Genomic DNA, 23,367 nt, shown 5'->3' with positions numbered 1-23,367 from the left:
GGAATATATCCCAGAGAGGCAAAAAAAAGTATAATCGAAACAACATCTGCACATGTATGTTCATCGCAGCACTGTTTACAATAGCCAGAATCTGGAAAAAACCCGAATGCCCTAGAACGGATGACTGGTTGAGGAAACTTTGGTACATCTATACAATGGAATACTATGCAGCTGTTAGAAAAAAGGAGGTCATGAATTTTGTATTTAAGTGGACCGGCATGAAAATTTTCATGCTGAGTGAAATGAGTCAGAAAGAGAGAGACAGACATAGAAAGATTGCACTCATCTATGGTATATAGAATAACAGAGTGGGAGACTAACACCCAAGAATTGTAGAAAAAGTATCAGGAGGTTGACTCCATGACTTGGAGGCTGGCCTCACATTCTGGGGAAAGGGCAACTCAGAGAAGGGATCACCAACTATAATGTAGTCGAAGGCCATGTGGGGAAGGGAATTGTGGGCTGAATGAGGGCTAGAGACTGAGCACAGTGGCCACTCGACACCTTTATTGCAAACCACAACAGCTAATTAGAGAGAGAGAACAGAAGGGAATGCCCTGCCACAGTGGCAGGGTGGGGTGGGGGGAGATGGGATTGGGGAGGGTGGGAGGGATGCTGGGTTTACTGGTGGTGGAGAATGGGCACTGGTGAAGGGATGGGTTCCCGAACTTTGTATGAGGAAAGCATAAGCACAAAAGTGTATAAATCAGTAACTGTGCCCTCACGGTGATTCACTAATTAAAAATAAAAAAAAAACTTTAAGTTCACATTTTAAGTTAAAAGGCTGTTTTATGTAGCATTATAGAGATTAAATGCACTGTCAAAAGGTTTGTGATCTAGTAAGAGAATGTTTATTTTAAATAGGAAATTGGAAGTGTCCTGTTTCAAAGGTGAGATTTGGGGGACCCTATGGGAGCAATAGTACTGTAGGCATGAAGTAAGCACGTTCGGAGAGCGACATTCCAGCAGAGGAGGGATGTTGGTTGGTGTGTCCGTCTGAATGGCTTCTTCATTCCAGTTCATCCCAGATAAAAACCAGCCTTTCAGGGGCTGGAGAGATAGTGCAGTGAGTAAGGCGCTTCTCTGGCATGTGACCAAGCTGGGTTTGATCCTGGACATCCTAAGAAATGCCAGGAGGAATTCCTGAGTGCAGAGCTAGAAGTGAGTCCTGAACATCACTAGGTGTGACTCCACAACTAAAAACAAAACTAAAATAAAATGGACTGAACTTGCTCAATGAAAATTAGATTCAAGAAAAAAAAAATCCCAGCACCCCAACCGTGTACTCCTTCAGTTCTTTTTTTTTTTTTTTTGCTTTTTGGGTCACACCTGGCAATGCACAGGGGTTACTCCTGGCTCTGCACTCAGGAATCACCCCTGGTGGTGCTCAGGGGACCATATGGGATGCTGGGAATCGAACCCAGGTCGGCCGCGTGCAAGGCAAACGCCCTACCCGCTGTGCTATTGCTCCAGCCCCAACACTCCTTCAGTTCTTGACTGGTGGCGAGAGGCTACACTGAGTAGAGCAGAACCTTTCATGAGCTGCTCCTCAGTGACGTCACACAAGCTTGTAGGAAGGGACCAACTCTCATCAGTCTTTAAGCAAGGAAAGTGGGGAGGTGAAAAGGGGAAGGTATGTTGGTTTTTATTTATTTCTTTTATTATTATTATTCTTAATTGAAATCACCGTGAGCTCCAGTTACAAAGTTTTCATGTTTGAGTTCAGTCATACAATGATTGAACACCCATACCTCCAGTGGTGCACATTTTACAACACCAATGTCCCCAGTACCCACCCTCACCCCATCCTACCCCTACCTCTGCTCTATGGCAGATAATTTCCCTCATACTCTCTCTCTACTTTTGGGTATTATGGTTTGCAATATAGAGACTGAGAGGCTATCACGTTTGGTCCTTTATCTACTTACAGCACACATCTCCCACCCCGAACAACCCCTCCAACTCTCATTAATTTAGTGATCCCTTGTTCATTACAGCTGCCTTCTCCCCTAGCTCATGATTCAGGTTTCCAACTATGGAGCAATCTTCCTGGCCCTTGTCTTTACTGTCCTTGGGTGTCAGTCTCATATTATGTTATGTTATATTCCACAAATGAATGCAGTCATTCAGTGTCTGTCCCTCTCTTTCTGACTCATTTCACTTAACATGATACTCTCCATGACTATCCACTTAGAAGGAAATTTCATGACTTCATCTTTCCTAAGAGCTTCGTAGTATTCCATTGTGTAGATGTTATGTTGTTTTTTTAAATTTTTTTGTTTCCTTTTATTTTGTTTCATTTTGTTTTCTGGGCCACACTTTTAAAAAAATTCTATTGAGTCACCATAAGATAGTTACAAGCTTTCATGTTTAGGTTACAATCACACAATGATCAAACATCCATCCCTTCCTTCACCAGTGCACATTCCCCACCACCTATATCCCTAGTATACCCCCCTTTCCCACCCTCCCTCTGCCTCCATGGCAGACAATATTGTCCATACTCTTTCTCTACTTTTGGGCATTATGCCTTGCAACACAGACATTGGTAGGTCATCATGTTTGGTTCATTATCTACTTTCATGATGCATCTCCCTCCAGCCATCATTTTCTTAGTGATTTCTTCTCTATTCCATCTGCTTTATCTCCTCCACTCATGAATAGTCTTCCAGCTATGGGTCAATCCTCCTAGCTCTTGTATCTACTGTCCTTGGGTGTCAGCCTCATGTGATGTTATTCTATACTCCACAAATGAGTGCAGTCCTTCTATGTCTGTCCCTCTCTTTCTGACTCATTTCACTTAGCATGATACTCTCCGTGTCTATCCATTTATAAGCAAATTTCATGACTTCATTTCTCCAACAGCTGTGTAGTATTCCATCATGTAGATGTACCAAAGTTTCTTTAACCAGTCATCTGTTTTAGGGTACTCCGGTTGTTTCCAGATTTTGAGATCTTGGCTATTGTGAACAGTGCTGCAATGAATATATAGGTACAGATGTCATTTCAAAAGCACACATTTCACTGTGCTTTTTTGCATCCTCAGGATATATTCCCAGAAGTGGTATTGTGGGGTTATATGGAAGCTCAATTTCTAGTTTTTGAACGACTGTCCATATTGTTTTCCAAAAAGGCTGGGGCAGTCCACATTCCCACCAACATTGAAGGAGCGTACCATTTTCCCCACATCCATGCCAGCACTGGTTACTTTTGTTCTTTTGAATGTGTGCCAGTCTCTGTGGTGTGAGATGATATCTCGTTGTTTTGATTTGCATCTCTCTGATGACTAATGATGTGGAGCATTTTTTCATGTGCCTTTTGGCCATTTGTATTTCTTTTATGAGGAACTGGGTCACACTTTGCTATGCTCAGAGATCTCTCCTGGCAAGCTGAGGGGTCAATGTTGAGTGAGGTTTGCCTGCCGTAGGCTAAGCAAGGCTGATTTGATCCATCTGAAGGTAGGTAGCCTGAGAGATCTGTGCGACAAGATATAAAGAAGCAGGAGACTCAGGAAAAAGAAATGGTAAAAAAGGGGAAGATATGTTTTTGCTGTTGTTGCTTTGTTTTTGTTTTATTTTGGTGTGGGGTATACATGGCTCTGCTCAGGAATCACTCCAGGCAGGCTCAGAGGTCCTGAAACCATCCATTAAAGCTTTGTGGACAGGGGCTGGATTACTTAGACGGTGGGAAGGGAGCTTGCTTTGCATACTGCTGAGGCTGGCCTGGGTTTGATCCCCGGCACCACTTCTGGTCCCCGAAGACCACCAGGAGTGATCCCTGAGTGCAGAGCAAGGAGTAAGTTCTGAGTGTATTATTTTGTTGCTAAGTTTTGCAAATGTCTGCACATCTTGGATATTTGTGTTTTTGTCACATGAATGCTGTGCAGGTATTTTCTCCCGTTCAGTGAGGGAGGGTTTTAATTTGGGCCCCTGTTTCTTTGGCAGTGCAGAAGTGTTTAAGTTTGATGTACTCCCTCCTCGTTGACTTTCTTCTCCATGAAATAAAATCATCAAAGGCATTTTTTTTCTTTTTAAACTTTATTTTCCAATCACACATTTAAAAAAATTAAGCACCGGGATTTCCAAAGTTATTCATAGTTGAGTTTTAGCCACCACTAGTGCCAAGGTCCCCCCACCAACGTTCTCAGGCTCCTGCTCATATCCCTGACCCACCTCCAGCCCTGCCTGTGTTCAAGCAGCTTTCTAAGTTTGGTTGTGAAAGTTCAGGTCTCTTGATTTCAGTGTTGTTGACACTGTGGTTTGGATATTTGGTTCTATCTTTCCTTAGTGACAACTTTGTAACTGAATCCCCGGACCTGGCCCCAATTCCTGCTCATATGTCTTTTCTCTCCCTTCCCTCCACTCTTTCTTTCTTTCTCCTCCATCTACACTGAGGCTAAGGTTGATTAGAGCATCCTCCTCTTGAAAACATTGCATTTCCTCATTCAGTTATTCTAAATTCCACATAAAATTGTTATCATCCTTTCTTTATCCTTCTTCTGACTACCTTCACTTAACAATCATTAAGACATTTTTGAAGTTGTTATGATGGGCATTATTATTATTATCAATTATTATTATTACTATTGGCTTTTCGAGGTCACACCTGGTGATGCTCAGGGGTTACTCCTAGCTCTGCCCTTAGGAATTACTCCTGGCTGTGCACAAGTAGACCATATGGGATACTGGGGATCTAACCCAGGTCGGCCACATACAAGACAAACACACGACCCGTATCACTCTGGTCCCAGGGTTCACTCTTGATGCTATATTTTCTAGATGTTTGGAGAATTTCATATTATTTATCCATCATTATAATCAGAGGAACATCACTGACCTGAAACTTCCGTGTACATTGTACTCAGTCTTTCTTATTCCTTTGTCAGTAACATCTACAGGCATTATTATTTTTTTCATGGGGCCAACACATACTGATAGCCTCTAACCAGAGGAAAACAGTGCTTATGTCTCTGAGATCTAGAAGGACCCTCTGGGGTCAGGGAGAAAAAGAAAATCAAAAAAGCTAAACTGCCCTGAGGCCTGCAGTTGGGAAAATAGGACCAGATGCCTCCTGGGTAAAGTGGTCTTGCTCTAATTTAATTGAATCTAATTGGACAAGTTTCAAACCAGGTGGACTGGTCAATGATTGGTCAGTGGTGAGGGAAATGGATGGTAGTTAAGATAGAGGAGGATCCACTATGACAACACTAGTTGGAAATGATCACTCTGGACAAGAGCTGAGTGTTGAAAGCAGGTAAAGGGATATAAATGATAACCTTTCAGCATCTGTATCGCAAGCCATAATGTAGAAAATGAGTGGAGAGAGAGAGAGAGAGAGAGAGAAGAGAGGTGCCTGCCATAGAGACACGCTGGGGTCGGGGGTAACTTGAAGAGGTGGGAGGGAAACCTGGGGACACTGGTGCTGGGAAATTACACTGGTAGAGGGATGGGTGTTGGAACATTGCAGACTGAAACACAATCATGGACAATTTTGTAATGCTCTAACGCACCATGACTCAATTAAAAAACATAATAAATTCATAAATTTCTACCCCAGTTCTTACCACATCAATGCCAAGATGTTGCCACTTTTACTGAAGACAGTCTGTGACTGTAATTGTAAAGGTGGAAGGGAAACCATATTGCCCCTCAGAGACAGGTTTCTCTGTAGAAAAAAAATACAAATTTTCGTCTTATGGAAGGATAATGACGTTTCCAGTTCAAATCCAACATAATAGTCATTGGATTGTGACAGTACAGCAGGTAGGGTGGTTGCCTTACATGCGACTAATCTGAGCATAATCCCTGCATCCCATATGATGGGATGCAGTGAGTTTCAGTCTTGTTAGGTACTGCATTGACAGAGGGGGATCCAACAATCAGCCTTCTGGGGGCTACTGGCTTGCCTCACTGCCTGGGAAAGGAAACAGGTTTATAAGACCTTGGAGACACTACCGTAACCGAGACAATTTAAACTGAACAAAATAACACAATGTATATTGAGAAATATATAACTTCTCAGTCACTCCTATAAAACATCTTAATCTTCCTGAGTATTACATTGAGGGATTACCATACAACACGCCCAGAGCTGTTGTATGATAAACCACACACTATTCCCCTCAAAAGAATTCAAGATCAAGATGTAATCATGAAAGTTTGTAAGTCTGTAACTGTATCACACAGTGATTCATTAAAAAAATAAATAAAAGAAAAAACGATTTCAAGATCAAAGAAAACAAAGATGGAGACGCTGCGTGTATTAGTTTGAATGTAAAATTCCGGTCACGGTCAGTCACCTTTTGTTTTGTCAGCCTGCATCCGAGACCCAGAAATGCTAAGGAAAGAAACGAGGAAAGGCAGGGTTGTCTGAGATTCTTTATTATTTGAGCCGCGATCTCAAGGTTTGGGGGAGCCACAACTATAACGGGTAGATCAACACTCGCTGTGCCCGATGCCAACTTCAAAGTCCCGGGCTGGCCACGTGCACGGCAAGTCTTGTAGAAAGTTCCTCAGTGAGGAAGTGATAAACACCTAAATACAAATGTAGCAGGTGGATCTTATGGAACCTTAAGCAGATCTCTTGTTAGTTAAACTTAAACTTCAAATATCCTAAGGTTGATCTTTCTTCCTAAAACTCTGGTATACAGGTTCCACTGAGGCCCTCTAATGAATTAGAGCCAAGGTCTGGGTATTTGTTCTGGGCTTTGCAAAACATGCGGAAAGGCTTACAAACAGGCATTGGAGGACTAGCTCCGCTGACGAAGCACAGGGTCTGTAGCCTAACGGTCAGCTTCTAAGGATAGAGAAGAGATTCTGGTGGCTGGAGCCAGCCCCAGTGACAGTTGGTGGGAGCAGAAAGGTTTCCTGGCTTAGGAGCAGACGCCTTTGAGCCCGCCCCTAGAAACCGATCCGCGCAATGGAGGGCCTTAGCAACAGCCAATGAGAGAGAAGTAGGGCACCACGTGGACCAATAGGAGGCGTGGCCGTTGGTGTTTTTTGGCCCTGAGCGGGGTTTTGGCTCATTCCGTGTCTCTCTATCCAAGCGGTTAGTTGTGGACTCTGAATCGCGAGGATGAGGTCTAGGCAATTTCACGGTGAATCCCGAGCATCCCTAGCCTTCCAGGAACCCCAAGAATCCCCAGATGAGAGGTCAGCAGGATGGGGGCTGCTCTCGCCTGGGGTGGGCCAGGGGAGGAAAGGGTGAAGTTCTGGGGGGGGGAGGCGAGTCGGATTTCGTGGCTGGTGACCAACGCGATGTGGACCCTGTTGGTAGAGGCGTCTATACCGCTGGCATCAGGGATTGGGTTAGAGTCTTTATTGAGAAACTCTTGGGGAGTTTCCTTCTGACAGCTCCTGGCCCTGCTCCCCAAGTCCAGGTAGAACCACCTTGGGTCAGGTTGAGTCTCCCCGGGGAGGGGTGTGTGTCTGAAATGCTTTTGCTGTAGGGGCCAGGTGCCAGATTTGGAACTGAGAACCCAGGGTGAAACGCCCGTTTCTCGCCTGTCCAGCAATTATCTCCTGCTCAAAACTGTCTGGTTCACAGTGCTCGATGCCCCGAGTTAGGGAGCCTCTTTTTTTAAAAAAAATTTAATTTAATTAAAATTTTTTTTGGGGGTAATCTTTCTTGTCATGCTCTACCCAATGGTGTCCCCCCCGTCATTTGAGAAAGCGGGAACCTGAGAAATTTCCGATTCAGAGACGTATTTGTCAATTTCTTGTTTATGACGATTTCATGGGGGGCAGGGGAGGGGAATTGAGAGACATCATATTAAAACGTTGTCAGTTTCTTAGAATTTCACTTGGGTTATTTTTAACTTAATGATTTAACTTAGTCGCGATTCTGGAGTCCAGAGCCCAGCCTGATTCCCTACTCTAGTGCGGTGATGTCAGCTTTTTATATTTTGATCGGGATGTCTGGATTTAAGGGAAACGGTGTGTCTTGTATCTTCATTTGACTCAGGGGAGAAGCTTCAATTGATGCTATTTCAACTGTAGCAAATACATCCTTAACACCTAAAATGAACGCTGATAACTTGGTTTATGTTTGAATTTGAAATGGGTTTCTTTTTTTGGGGGAGTCACACCCGGTGATGTACAGGGTTACTTCTCGCTCATTCACTAAGGAATGACTCCTGGCAGTGCTCAGGGGACCGTATGGGATGCTGGGAATGGAACGCGGGTTGGCCGCGTACAAGGCAAACGCTCTACCCGCTTGGCTAACGCTCCAGCCCCTTAAAAGGGTTTGAAACGTCGCCATGCGCCTGGGCAATGGCTCAACGGGCTGGGGTGCAGCCAGGCTGGCAAAAGACCCCAACTTCCAACGCGGGCTCCCTTTATTACTCCCTCCCCGTGTCAGCACCGATGAGTGTGCCGTCAGAAGCACCAACCGTGGTGGCCCCCAACACTGAAGATGAATACTGAAGTGCACCCCAAACCTTTGGACCCGTACCTCGGGAGTTTACCGGAGAGGGTGACCCTACCGGGCACAACCCCTGCTCCCCAATATGGGATCAAAATAAAATGCAGAAAGGCTCAGGGTAGAAAATAGTTACTTGTTTCAAGCATTTTACTTTATATTGTTTATTCCAACAAAACTTTGAGAACGGCAAATAGAAGGAACAGAAAATAAATCACTAAGGACCAATTAGGGCACATCTGATTCTTTTTTTAAAAACATTTTTTAAAAAAATGTATGTTACATTTATACAGTTGTTGACAATATTTGATTACACTTAATATTTGAACACCAATTCCAACACCATTAGACCTTCCCGCCACCATATTTTAGATGTTTCCATCCCCAACCCCAACCTCTGCCCCAAAGCAGAACTGAAATAGTTTAATTTCTATTGTTTGTTATGAATAAACCACTGAAAATGCTCCCAAAAGCTTTCATTAGGGGAGAGTGTGTGAAGATTATTGTATTTCACCCAAGGGCCATTAATCCCTTCTATAAGAGATTATTAATATGTTGTGAAATTAAACCCCATCTAATGTGGTGTGTTACTTATGGAATATAGTGGTGTGAGGTGTGTGATATTGTGTGGTTGTGCAGTACAGGATTTTGGTGGCCAGGGCTGGGTCCCTTGGGGTGGGGAGGGGCCTCTCCGCCCCCTCCCGGGTACCCTGAATGAAGCAGCCTGGTGCCGAGGTCCAGCAGCATGGCTAGGGTGTGTGTTGTTTTATGCTGTTTTCCAAGAGAGAAAGACAATGAGTCTCTGGATCGTTGCTGTTGATGAGATTATCTGGCCCACATCTTATTCTTGAGTCCTTCTGAGCACCAGGTCAGGAATAGCCTGAGCACTGCTAGATGTGGTCCAATGTCCCCGACTACCAACTTTTCCTGAGGAGAGAAATGCTTGAGAATGTTAAGAACTACTTGAGAACTACTTGAGAACTACTTCACATGATTGAGCGGGTTTTTTGTTATTTTTGTTATTTTATAAAGTAGTTCACAATATTTGATTACAGCTAATATTCAAACACTATCTCACCACTGTTGCACCGTCCCACCAACATATTTCAGATGTTTCCATCCTGAACCCCAACCCCTGCCCCAAAGCAGAGCACTGCCAGGGGTAATTCCTGAGTGCAGAGCCAGGAGTGACCCCTGTGCATCGCCGGGTGTGACCCTAAAAGCAAAAAAATTTAAAAAAAAAAAAAAGAATGAGGGGCCGGAGCGATAGCACAGTGGGTAGGGCGTTTGCCTTGCACGCGGCCGACCCAGGTTCAATCCCTGGAATCCCATATGGTCCCCCAAGCACCGCCAGGAGTAATTCCTGAGTGCAAAGCCAGGAGTAACCCCTGAGCATCGCTGGGTGTGACCCAAAAAGCAAAAATAAAATAAAATAAAATAAAAATAAAAAAAGAATGAGGTTACAAAGAAACACAGAGGAATGGGAGCACTGTATGGGAGTAACCCAATAAACCTAAGTTCCCTGTGGCGGGGCAGAAATGACAAACCAATGTTATCCTACGTATATTTTTTTCAATGTTATCCTATTTCCCTCTTAAGATTAGTTGCCTCCTACTTTGAACCCCATCAAGTGTGGTGCAGTACTCTTGGAGTACTCTTGGTGGTGTGTGGCTTGAAGTGTCGCACAGTTGCAAATGCAACCGGGTGGTCCAGGAATAGTTTCACTCATGCGTGAGGCTTGCCTCGAGCATGTGGAGAGTGGCTGTGAGCAGGGCGGCAGTTGTTTCTGGACATTTATGGCTGCTGGGGTTGGGTCCCTTGGGGTGGGGGTGGATCTCCCCCATCCCCTCTGGGGCGCCCTGAATGAAACAGCCTGGCGTGGGGTCTGGCAGCATGGTTATGGAAAGTGTCACGTTAGGCTCTCCTCTGGGAGAGAAGGACATGCAACTCTTGGATATTACTTTTATACATTATATATATATATATATATATATATATATATATTCCACAAACGAACCATGCATGTTTTTAAAATAGGTCACTTTCAGGGCTGGAGTGATAGTACAGTGGGTAAGCCACTTGCCTTGCATGTAGCTGACTCACGTTCAATTCCTGCTATTCCATATGTTCCAGAGCCTGCCAGGAGTGATTCCTCAGTGCAGAGCCAGGACTAACCCCTGAGTACCTCCAGGTGTGACCCCCCAAACCAAATCCAAAACCAGGCTAACTTCCATTCTATTAATATGTATAATAATAATAATAATAATAATAGCATTACTAGCAAAGAGTATTCTGGTAAAAAATATAATTTTTAACCCTTCTTGTACAGTTCTTTACAAATGTAGAAAAAATGATTTATTATTTGGTTCCCTTTTGATTTTTAAAATATATTTTACTAAAACACCGTGACTTACAAGTTTGCTCATAATACAGTTGTTTCAAGTATACAGTGTTCCAACACCAATACCACCAGTGTGACCTTCCCTCTTTGCTTTTTGGGTCACACCTGGAGGTGCTCAGGGGTTCATCCTGGCTCCGCACTCTGCACGGAGTCACTCCTGGTGGTGCTTATGGGACCCTATGGGATGCCGGGATCAAACCAGGTTCGTCTGCATGCCAGGCAAACACTCTCCCCACAGGTCTCTCTCCTAGTTTGAGTTTCTCCTAGTTTGTGCTGAGGCATGCCGAGATTTAGAGATTCTCCCCTCTCATCTTTCAGGTTTCCCGTTTCAGAGTAAACTGCTGATGAATAAATGTGTAGAGGAGAATTTTTTTTCATTCTTATTTGATTTATGGGCCAAATTTGGCCCTACTTAGGGGTTACTCCTTCTTTGTTCTCAGGAATCAAACCTGGTGGGCCTTGGAGGACCCTATGGCATGCATGGGATCCAAATCAGGTCGGCCGCATGCAAGGCAAAATGTCCTACCTACTGTCGTATGGCTCCAGCCTGAGATTTTGTTTCTATCTCTTCAATACAGGCTTTCCTCCAGCCCACCTACACCGTGTCCTAATGGCCTCATGTCTTTCCTTCCCAGCTTCCCGTGTGGTCATGCAGCTTGAGCACGGTATCAAGAATCAGTTCATGCTGGAATACAGCTACCCTCTGTCACCACTGCAGGCATTTGCCATTGCTCTGTCAAGGTTTGACAGAGGCTGACGGGCTCGTAAGGGCCAAGGCCGCCCCGACTATGACTGTGATGGTGTGAGTGGAGTGACAAGGGGAGGTGAGGCGGGGCCAGGTCACTTCGTTCCTTTAACAAGTCACTTTCAACCTGGCCCGCAGAAGACAAATTAGGTACAAGTAGGTCTTGGGGGGCGGGAGGGGGTGAGATATGGCAGCTGGTGACAGGCAGCCCCCAAGCCGGCCATCCTTCCCCGCTCCTGCAGGACTAGCAAATGTTCTGCCCCAGTGCTTGTGGCTGGTACAAAGCCATAGGGAACGGGAACTGCAGGGACAGATTCGGTGCAGCGGGGCCACCGAGGAGACACAGAGGACAGGACTGCAGCTGCAGATGCCAGAGCAGGAACTGGAGAGGCTGAACTGACAGCATCGTAGACATCCAACCAGGAGGCTGGCAGGTGACAGGTACCAGACAAACGACATACTAAAGCAGACGGGGCATCTGGCAGCAGGTGACATCACAGCCCCCTGGAGGTGGATAGAGAAACCTGAAATCAGGAAAGAACCTGAATTGTTTATTTGTTTTAAATTGTTCATTTATTATTTTAAATTTTTTATGTGATTTGGATCTCTTCTTTTGATTTTTTTCCTTCGAATTGAATCACTGTGAGATAGACCCTTACAAAACTGTGCATGATTAGGTTTCCATCACACAGGCTTCCGGAGCCCGTCCCTCCAAGAGCTGGAGCGTTTCAGGGAATTGCACTGTGATCTCGCGCTGCTTCAGCTTCTTAATTCTATCTGCAGTTCTTTCATGCAGTCCTCAGGAACCACATGCTGAGGGACAAATCCACTGTTGTGGGACCACGTCTTGGTGTCTGGAGTTAACCATCCCTCAGGGACTTTTGGATGCAGACCAGAGAGACAGTGGACTTGAACATAGTGACCTGTGTCATCACCGCAGAGAAAAACAAGGGCAGGATTTCCAAGGTAGCACTTTCCCTGCCCTCTTTAAACCGAGAAGTGGGGGAAGAAAAACTTGGACTTTGTCAGTTCTGTCCTACATAAATTGGCCAACATGGAAGACAAAGCCCCAGATGAGCAGAGACATGGTCGCCTTTGAGAAACAGCCAGAACCCCCAACTATTCTCAGTATTCTCCTTCTCCTCTTCAGCTGGGTGCCGTGATCCCAGCCTCAGCCCCATCTCAGTTTTCGTTCCCACATCAGATAGTCCAGTGTCAAACCTTGAATGTGAGAACACCGCAAGGTTGAGCTCTCTAGACAAATGGAAAATTGAGTCATCGGGTCTGTCTTACCCCACAACTCAGAATGAATGCCCTCGGGAAAGCCCACTTCAGTGGCCACTGCAGGATCCCGGGGGAAAATTCTCTGGGACAAGGATCACGATTGTGCTATTTCATTCTGTGGTTTTTCAAAGTTTGGTTTTTGGGCTATCCGCCCAGTGGTGCTCAAGGCTGACTTGGCTCTGCACTCAGGGATCACTCCTGGCTGGCTCAGGGTCCCCTTATGGATGCTGGGATGGATCCGGGGTCAGCTCTGTTCCAGGCAATTGCCTTAGCAGCTCCTGATCTCGCTGTGGTTTCATGAAATCCTTGGGGTGGGGAAGAAGTGCACTGGATTCAGGATGTGACGAAGGGCCTTGTTCAAGGAAGGCAGTATTGACAACCAAGCTGTTGCCCCGAGGGATATATCTAGAAAATAGTTTAAAATGGCAGCAGCTCTAGGCCTCACCAACAAGAAGTTGGGGGAATGGGAAATGAGCTTTTAAAGATGTTTACTTCATTTTTTAAAAACTCCCTGACAAGAAGACTGGCTACTTTGGTTCTTTTCCAAAGCAGTGACGTTATTCCTGCATCCTTGCAAAGGTGGTCATTTGGGTCTCGGTTCTAACAGAAAAAGTGGTTGATGTGGGTTTTGCTGTTTTCATGAATGTCTTAGATTTGTACCTTTCTGTTAACTAGGGAATACATAGGCAGTAACTTAGGGCTTTGGGTTTCAAAGAAAACCCTGAATGGTGCCTACATCTCTACAAAGGAGATGTTGATCTGGGTCTCTCCTAGGGAGGAGAGAGAATGATTCATTTAGGTTTTGCGTTTTCTGAGCAAGTGGTAAAGATTATTTTCTTAAGAGAACCAACAAGTGTCAAATCTGTGCCCAAACAAAAAGAATTGGCATTTTTGGTTCTGCTCTGCTTTGAGAGAAGTTTTAAATGTCCAGTGCTTCCCTTAGTCTCTGCCTAGACGCTTCCATCTCTGCCAGGGGGTGATTTCAGATGCTGCCTAAGGTGATTCAAGTCCAGCCTTGGCTACTGCCCCCAAGGCCTGGGATCCAGCAGGCTTCAGGCGGCCTTGGGAAGGGGTGAGTCTGCAGCGCTGCCCAGAGGCTGCAGGTCTGGTGGCTGCTGGTCCCTGACGCATGACGCCACCACTGGGCTCTGAATTCTCAGCCCTGGACTGGTGGGGGCTCCAGGTCCAGCAGAAGCTTTTTTCCCCCTGGTGCCCCATTGAGTAGAGAGAAAATTTCAAGGGCCCAATATCTGTTTCCATCTCGGGATTGTGGCTGCTTCGGATCCAGGGCAGTTTGTGACCCCACCTGAGAAACAGGTGCTGGGCTGAGTCGAGGAGCAGTTCCTGGGCCTCTGAGTGGGGATTTTCACAGCCTCCCACCTCCCAAGGGGTGGCTCCGGGCAGGGGGAGTCTCCCTGAGTTCCCTCTCCCTGGAGATGAGAGCTCCTGCTCAGTCCAGGTCCTGACAAGGAAGCGCAACAGGGGCTCTTGGGTGGACCAGAACTGCTTGACCTGACAGGTCTGTTCTCCACCCAGCAACCGAACAGTGACTTCAAGTTGCTCAAACAAGGAGCATAGCCGGGTGTGGCCCCCCAATAAACAAACAGGAAAAAACAGAGAAAACGAGAAGGATAACTTGGTGTGAGTACAGTACAGCGGGTAGGGTGCTGGCCTCAATGTGGCTGACCAGGTTGCATCCCCAGCATCCTGTAGGGTCTTCTGAGCCACCTGAGCACAGAGCCAGGAGTCCTGAGCACTTCGGGGTATACACTCCACCTCCCCCACTCCAAGAAAACATGAATCCCAAAATACAACAAAACAACCTCCCTCCGCAAATGTCTCAAACAGGTTCCAGGAAGGGGTGTTCCCTGCAAAGAAGTGGAAGTTCCCTGTGCACAGTGGGTCTTAGGACAGCTTTCAGATCACGCACTGCCTTGGGGACCTGCCTCAAGGTCTAATTGGGTTTCGTTCAGTGTCAGATGTCACCAGCGTGCCTTTCCTCAAGGCAAGGACTTGGGTTCTAGGAGGGGGAAACTCTAGCTTCAAGGACTTCCAGCCTTGGGGTGCTCCTAGCAGCTGCAGCGCCTCCCAGGAAACCAGTGGTCCTCTGGCTTTGTCCCCGTTACAAGCCCCAGGCTGCCCAGGAAGGGGCAACAGTGATTAGGCTTGATCAGCTGTCACAGCCCAAGCCAGAGCAAAGGCCAGCATGGAGGGGCTTTCCCTTTCCATGTGACCAACCAGGGTTTGATCCTCGACTGCTCACGGGACCCCCTGAGCATCGCCAAGAGTGAATCCTCAGTGCAGAGCCAGGAAGAACCCCTAAGCATCACTGGGTGTGACCCAAAATGAAAAAAAAAGAGAAAGAAACTCAAACTCTAGTGTGAAACGTTCTCATTCCAAAGCAGTCACGTCTTTCTCAACCATTTCCCTCCTGAGTAGAAGGATCCATGAGAGACAAGGCCTCCCCTCCTGGAAGATGCTCTTTCCTTCTGCTCCATCCAACCCTGACACTGGACTTACGCTCACTTTCTGAGTAAGTTGAAAGGTCTTTGAATTATCCTTTATCCACTGGGGCAAGCGATAGCCACAGCTCTGAGTCTCGAGCTTCCCAGTTGGGTTCTTGTTGTTCAACTCAACGACATTATCTTTGATTTTCTGACCCTGGCCTTACTCTCACTTCCTCAGATGAGCTCTAAGGTCTTCTGTGACTTCTCCTTCATCTACTGTGGCAAGCGATAACTCTATGTCTTTAGGTTGCCAATTGGGTTTGTGTTGTGCAATTCAATGGTGTTGTGTTGTTTTCCGCTTTTTGAGAAAAAATTCTTGAGTGGCCCTTAGTGACAGAATTCTTAGTCTTTGTTTAGGGCCGGGGCGATGGCTCTGTGGGCTGCAACATACATGCTCTGCACACTGTAGCCACAGATTGGACAGGAGTGAAGATTTCAGGCACCAAAGTGTTCTCTCAACACGTAGCAGTGCTGCCAAACTTGCATGGGGCCCCAGGACCCCAAGAGCACCGAGTTTTCAGGGAGTCTCTGCAAAAGGTTTTGATCTTTCACTTGCACACACCTGACAGGATAGTGTTGGGGGTTGGGGGCCCAGAATCTGCTCTGCCTGACAGTTTGCCCCGCTGGACACACGGGTGCTCAGAGGGCATCCTTATCGACCTGGGAGGGCACAGGGAAGCTCCCCCTGTGTGTCCCTGGCTGTGGTGGGCACAGGTGAGGGTTGGGCAGCACCGTCTCTGCTTACGTGGCCCTCGAGTGCTCAGATCACTGAGGGTGGGGCCAGGGGATTCCTTTCCAACATGGCTCTGTCCAGGGCTTTGGTTTTCTGCCACTGGCCTTACTCTCATTTCCTTGGATGAGCTCTAAGGTCTTCTGTGACTTTTCCATCATCCACTGGGGCAAGCGATAACTCTATGTCTCTAGGTTCCCAATTGGGTTTCTTGTGCGACTCAATTCTTATTCTGTAATTCTTGTTGTGTAATTGAATGGAATTGTCCTTAGTTTTCTTCTGCTTTTTGAACAAAATTCTTGAATGGCCCTGAGTGACAGAATTCTTTTTTTTAATTTAAATTTATTTATTTTTAATTAGTGAGTTACCGTGAGGGTACAGTTACAGATGTATACACTTTTGTGCTTATGCTTCCTTCATACAAAGTTCGGGAACCCATCCCTTCACCAGTGCCCATTCTCCACCACTAGTAAACCCAGCATCCCTCCCACCCTCCCCAATCCCATCTCCCCCCACCCCACCCTGCCACTGTGGCAGGGCATTCCCTTCTGTTCTCTCTCTCTAATTAGCTGTTGTGTTTTGCAATAAAGGTGTTGAGAGGCCACTGTGCTCAGTTTCTAACCCTCATTCAGCCCGCAATTCCCTTCCCCACATGGCCTTCGACTGCATTAAAGTTGGTGATCCCTTCTCTGAGTTGCCCTTTCCCCAGAATGTGAGGCCGCCTCCAAGCCATGGAGTCAACCTCCTGGTACTTATTTCTACAATTCTTGGGTGTTAGTCTCCCACTCTGCTGGAACACACGTGCTCTGCACACTGGAGCCCCAGATTGGATTTCTGGCACATGGTCCAGGCCCCTGCACAAAGGAAAAGCAAAAAAAGTTGGATTTGTTTGAGGTGAAGTGAAATAGTGGTGGATTGTCGCGCGCCGCTTCCACCAGCGAAGAAACACGCAACCCGGAGATTCTTCTTGCAGCGATTTATTCAGGGACCTTCTCATGCATTAGGGAAGAAGGGGAAAGGGAAAGAGGAAAAACGAGGAGGAAAAACGAGGGGAGGAACGAGGTGAGGAACGAGGGCGAACCGACTAGCTAGGCAGCTTCCCCTATATACCTCTCACTGCTTGTTTACGGCCAAGTGTCTGCAGCTGATAGACTAGTTACAGCTCCTGGGCGTGACAAGACATCCTGTTTCCTTATCAGGTGTTGTCTACGAAGCAAGGTGCAATTAACAAGAAACAGGTGTCCACGAAGCACGGTCCCGTGGACGCTCTCCACACTGGATGATAAGATCAGGAATGCCGGGGCTGGAGAGATAGCACAGCGGGTAAGGCGTTTGCCTTGCATGCAGCCGACCCGGGTTCAAATCCCAGCATCCCATATGGTCCCCTGAGCACGGCCAGGGGTAATTCCTGAGTGCAAAGCCAGGAGTGACCCCTGTGCATCGCCAGGTGTGACCCAAAAAGCAAAAAAAAAAAAAAAAAAAAAAAGATCAGGAATGCCAATATTGGTACAAACAAATTAACTTAACTATAATACAATTCTAAGGTCTACACACACACACACACACACACACCACATACTTTTTATATTCAGCTCTTCTGTAGCCTTTGCTGAGCAACTCTGCTCCTACTTACTCTCTTTGACTCAACTGACTCAACTGACAACTGCTCTCCAGTCCCAGTTGAGCTTTGAATTATGAACACACGTGCTCTGCACTCGCTGGCGCCCCAGATGGGGCAGGAGTAAAGACTTTAGGGCACCAGAGTGTTCTCTCAACCCAGAGTGCAGCTGCTAAACTGGCATGGGACCCCAGGACCCCAAGAGCACCGAGTCAGGGAGTCTCTGCAAAGGGGTCTTGATCTTTTCCTTGCACACAGCTGACAGGATAGTGTTGGGGTGGGGGGCTGGGATCTCCTCCAACAGGCAGTTTTTCCCAGTGGGCAACGGGTGCTCAGAGGGCATCCTTAGCGGCCCTGGGTGTGCACGGAGAAGTTTCTCCCACGTGTCCCTGGCTGTGGTGGGCACAGGTGAGGGTTGGGCAGCACCATCTCTGCTTAGGTGGTCCTCGAGTGCTCAGATCACTGAGGGTAGGGTGGGGGAATCCTTTCCGACAAGGCTCTGCCTAGGGCTTTGGGGTGCTTCAGTCACCCGCACCTGGACTGCAGAGCTGTGGGGTGCCCAGCCGGGGTTGGCTCAGTTCTGGCTACTCCAGCACCTGGAGCGCGGGTAAGATGGGGGTGCCGGGATCCTCCCCGCCATCCGCAGTGGGATGCAGCTGGACACTCAGACTGGACTGGCTCTGGCCCTGCTCTCCCACGCTCACCACATGCTGGTGTGTCTGAAAGCCACCAGCGAGGACCCTGGGGTCCTCCTCTCGACGGTCAAGTGTCCCCCCTGGGTGGGGCAGGAGTGGTGCCAGCTGGGCTAGAGCGGCTCCAGTGCATGCAGAATTTTGTTCCGAAATGCCTCTGTCCTGATTGTCGGGGTCCTTCCCTCAGTGTCTGGGATACCTTTGGGATGTCGGATTATGGCCAGTTCCGCTCAGGTAGCCCCGCTGCACTCAGCATCCTGAGAGGGGTCCTTGGGAGGGATCTGGGGGCCTTACTGAGCCAGTCCAGCAAACCACAGAGCATGGGGGAGTAGAGAGTTCGGACACGGTTATGGCGAGGGGGCCTGAGCGATAATCCTTCGGAGAGGGTGCTGGCCTTGCACACAGCCAACCTGAGTTCGGTTCCCGGCATCCCACAGGGTCCTCTGAGAGCCACCAGGCGTGATTCCTGAGTGTAGGGCCAGGAGTCAGCCCTGAGCATCGTTAGTTGTGGCAGTAACTGCCCAACAATATATAATTAATTAACAAAATACATAATAGGTGATGGCTCGGACCTTACTGGCACATATGGAGGCACATGTGTGTACGTGTGGGTCCAGCGCTGTGCTCACAGAGCACTTGGGCGGAAACTGTTTCCCAATGTGGCTCTGGCGAAGGAGTTGGGGTCCTTCCCTCATGCGCACCCGGATTGCACACGAGCTGGGCACGGCTCAGGCCAGACCACTCAGCTCAGACCAGCACAGAGCGCGGCGGAAAGAGGGTCTTAGGTTCCAGCAGAGGCGTTGGGGTCCCTCTTGCAGGCACCTGGGTGGGATCCATGTGGGGCTGGAGGGGTCTGCTCTGTCCCAGCACCAACTGTGCACGAAAGGTTCCTTTTTCAGCTTTTTTTCTTATCATTTTTATTCTTTTGAGCCATATCCGGCGATGCTCGGGGCTGGCTGTTCACTCAGGGATCACTCCTGGTGGGCTCTGGGGACCACCTAGCATGTCAGAGCTCATTCGGGCTAGCCACGTGCAATGCTCTAACCAATAGACTTTGTCTCCAGCCCTGTATTTTTGTTTTATTGACAAAAGGGGGGGCAGTTGAAGGGCCAGAGAGATTGCACGGTGGGTAGGACGTTTACCTGGCACGTGACCAACTGCACTGCAGTTCCTGGCATCCCATTTTATCTCAAGCTAGAGTCCTGACTGACTGCAGAGCCAGGAGTCAGGCTTGAGCATCGCCTGGTGTGGCCCCCCAAACAAACAAGAAATGGCTCTGGCGAGGGTGTGGGTGCTTCCTTCGCAGGCACCTGGGTCAGTGTCAGCTCTGCCAGTTCCGCTCACGGTGAGAGAGATACATCTCACCGTGGGTCCCACGAGGGTGTTGGGTTCTTCTTGCACACGATGCATGGGACAGGAGAGAGGTGGGCCAGACTGGCCCCTTGTGATGTGTCCAGCAAACACAGGGCAGTGGGGAGAAGAACGTTTCATAAACAGCCTGGGGGGAGGGGTGGTGAAGGACATAGGGGCCCGTCACTCAAGCGCTCTAGGAAGGCTTTGGGGTGGGAGGTCAGTCTGGTTCAGGCTCCGCGCCGCCACCCATGGTCGCTCACAGGGCACTGGGTATTTGTGGCCTTGAAAATGACGTTGTCATTGGGGTCCTTCACACGCACAGATCCCTCACGGGATCCAGATGGGGTGTCAGGCTGGGACCAGCTCCCCGTCACCCAACGGTGCAGAGGGCCAGGTCAAGGGGTTCAGAAACTGCTCAGCAGGGGGTTTTCCTCCTTCTCGTGTGCTTTCGGGGAGGGGTACAGGTGGGTTATCCTGCTCTGCTGGTTCTGCTCAGGCAACCCGGCAGCCAGTGTGTGGGGGGAACAGGGTGTCAGTGTAAGAGGTGCCAAGTGAGGTACGGGGGTCCTCCTCCTGCAGGCAGGACTCTATCTGGGTGGGATGGAGTTAGGGGGTCCTGGTGGGCCCGGCTCAGCTCTCGTGGTTTCTGCACAACTCAAGGGGCTGTTTGATTTTGTTTATTTTTGTTTGGGGGCCACACCCAGCGGTTGCTCAGGACTGGCTTTGTGCTCAGTGCTCACTCCTGACAGTGCTCAGGAGTGCTGGGGATTGAACCCAGCTGTAAGGCAAGTAAGTGCCTGTCCACTTTACTGTCTGCTGTCTTTTTCTTTTTTCTTTTTTTGGATTGCTATTGAGGGGCGCGGACTGCTCTCACGTGGATGGGGTGCAGTTGCAGGGGTGAGGATGGGCTGCTCGGCTGTGTCCGACCAGAGAACCACAGAGCTATTGGGAAGGGCTCTGCTGATGGCTACGGGACCTTCAATTGCAGGAGCCTGAGGAACCGCATATCGGGTGCGGGACGGGCATGCTTGGCTCCACCCAGGAGCCTCTGGCATATAGTTGAGGCAGAACAGGGCGCTCTGAAATGTGGTCGGGGAGGCTTTCAGGGGATTTTCGCGATATGCCTCTGGAGCACACACAGGGCCCCGGGGAGCAAAATGCATCGTGGGGTGGCTTGGACGAAAGCTGTGGGACCCTTTTCCAAGCACACCCATGTGAGTGGAGGGAGATTGTTGCAACAATGTTGCAGTTTTACTTGACAGTCTGAGACATTTCACTGGCAGAAGAAATATACTTTTTTGGGAAGGATCACATGACTGCCTCTGGAGGATTTTGTGTTATGGCCTGCCGGAGAGCAGCCTATTCAACCTCCTTTTATTTATTAGGTTAATGTACTAGCCAGTGATATTCAGCCACATAGGCTGAATATGCAAATTAACTTAGCCAACGGAAACAGTAACAGTCATTTAAAGTAACAGTAACAAGAACAGAAACTGTCCTTTACATCCAGGCCTAGCTAGGCCTGAGATTATGGGATGTTGTATACCAACAGGAGATCCTGGCTGTGCATTTACGTGGGGTAAGGAGGGAGAGGCATAGAGGGGCAGGATCCCGGGACTCATGCCAGAGCCTTTCTGAATCAATTTGAATAAGTTCTTGAATACATTTGTAAATCATAAAAAATTAACAATAATATATACTCAGACGAACTGACTGAGATGAACTGACTCGCCCTAACTCAGCTCTAGGGCTCCTGAGTCCCGCCTGCTATGCTGAGCATCCCGGAAGAGCCTCCTTGCTACTACAACGGTGAGGTCACTCCTTCACGGGCGGACTTAATGTGTCCTACTGCACAAAGGATCAACCCTCCATACGGGTGGTGGAGAATGGGCACTGGTGAAGGGATGGGTTCCCAAACTTTGTATGAGGGAAGTATAAGCACAAAAGTGTATAAATCTGTAACTGTACCCTCACGGTGATTCTCTAATTAAAAATAAATAAATTAAAAAAAAAACATGGTCTTCAGATAGTACGTAGAAAACATCACCCATAGTTGATATAAACTTGAATGAAACAGGGGCTGGAGAGATAGGACAGCAAGGAGGTTGCTTGCCTTGCATACAGTCAACCAGGGTTCAATCCCCCAGCATCCCACATGATGCTTCAAACACCACAAGGAATAATTCCTGAGTGCAAAGCGAGGAGAAAACCACTGAGCATCACCAGATATGTTCCAAAAACAAAATTTAAAAAATCACAAACAAAGCAGTTCTCCTAAATGGCTAAAGAAAGAAAAAGAAAAGAAGAAAATCTAGCAACTTTTTAAAGATCTAGCAACTTTTCTGGAAAAAAAGTTCTACTGAGAGACAGTATCTATTGAGATGACAGTGTTAGAGTAAAGACCTACCTTCCTCAGCCTCCTTTTCTTGTTTCTGCAGCATCTGTTGCTCTGGTGGAAGGGCCTGTTGAAGAAGCTGCATGTAAAATTCATTCTCTTTTTGCACTTCCTTTTGTTTCCTTAACCACATTTTGTAGCTTACATAACTTTTGAAGCCAAAGCCCAAAGTCACCACAGGGTACCCAATACTAAAAAAAAGATAATCTAATTAGTAACTACCAACTTAAAAACATATACAACAAAAGCACAAGGACACCTATGACTGAAACAAAATTTAATTCTAGATGATTATTGCAGTTGAACATTAAGTCGACTCATACTGTATTGGTATCTGCTGTGGAAATCAAGAGGAACATGCACACAGAACAAACTCCTAGGGAACAGCAGGACTGCTGGACTGTAAGAGGACACCACAGCTACTACCAGGTACAGCGGCTACTGTGTTACATTAACATTACATCATCCTAGGCATTAGAGTTTAGGCATCCGCTTATGGTTTGGGTTTGGTCTTTCTCTGGTTCCAGGGAATGAACCCAGGACCTCACAGATACAAAGAATGTGCTCTACTGCTGAAAAACATCCCTAATTCCAAGGCTTTTGATAGTAGCAGAGAGAAGACTTTTAGAGGGACAGTCACAATCAATATTGTAAGTGTTAAGCAGCAAAGGATTTCATCTAATTTTTAATACTAGAAGGCAGGATAAATTTTTTTCTTTTTGGGTCACACCCAGCGATGCCCGGGGGTTACTCCTGGCTTTGCACTCAGGAATTACTCCTGGCAGTGCTTGGGGGACCATATGGGATACCGGGGATCGAACCCCGGTCGGCCTCGTGCAAGGCAAACGCCCTACCTGCTGTACTATTGCTCCGGCCCCAGAAGACAGGATCAAATTTAGGTGACTAACTTTATCTTCTTGCTGTCTAAGGCATACTATCACCAGCTATTCCTGAAAAATGTTTGTAAACATTGTCATACGTAAATGCAAGAATAATGTAAATATCTGCTACCATTAGTGCATCAAATTAAAACAGCTTTCCTTACAACTCCAAAAAAAAAAAAAAAAAAAAAAGGATCAACCCTCCAGAAAACAATGACAGATGGAGAGTAGAGAAGACAGGCCTGTGTGCATATGTAGATACCGGGCTTTGATTTACACATTTATTCCTGACTGAGTTTCAGGCATAGTCTTCCAGCCACAAACCCATCACCCGTGACAACTC

This window comes from Sorex araneus, chromosome 2 (genome assembly GCF_027595985.1).
Source record: "Sorex araneus isolate mSorAra2 chromosome 2, mSorAra2.pri, whole genome shotgun sequence".
In the NCBI taxonomy this organism is placed as follows: Eukaryota; Metazoa; Chordata; class Mammalia; order Eulipotyphla; family Soricidae; genus Sorex; species Sorex araneus.
Note: the sequence above shows the minus strand (reverse complement) of the source record.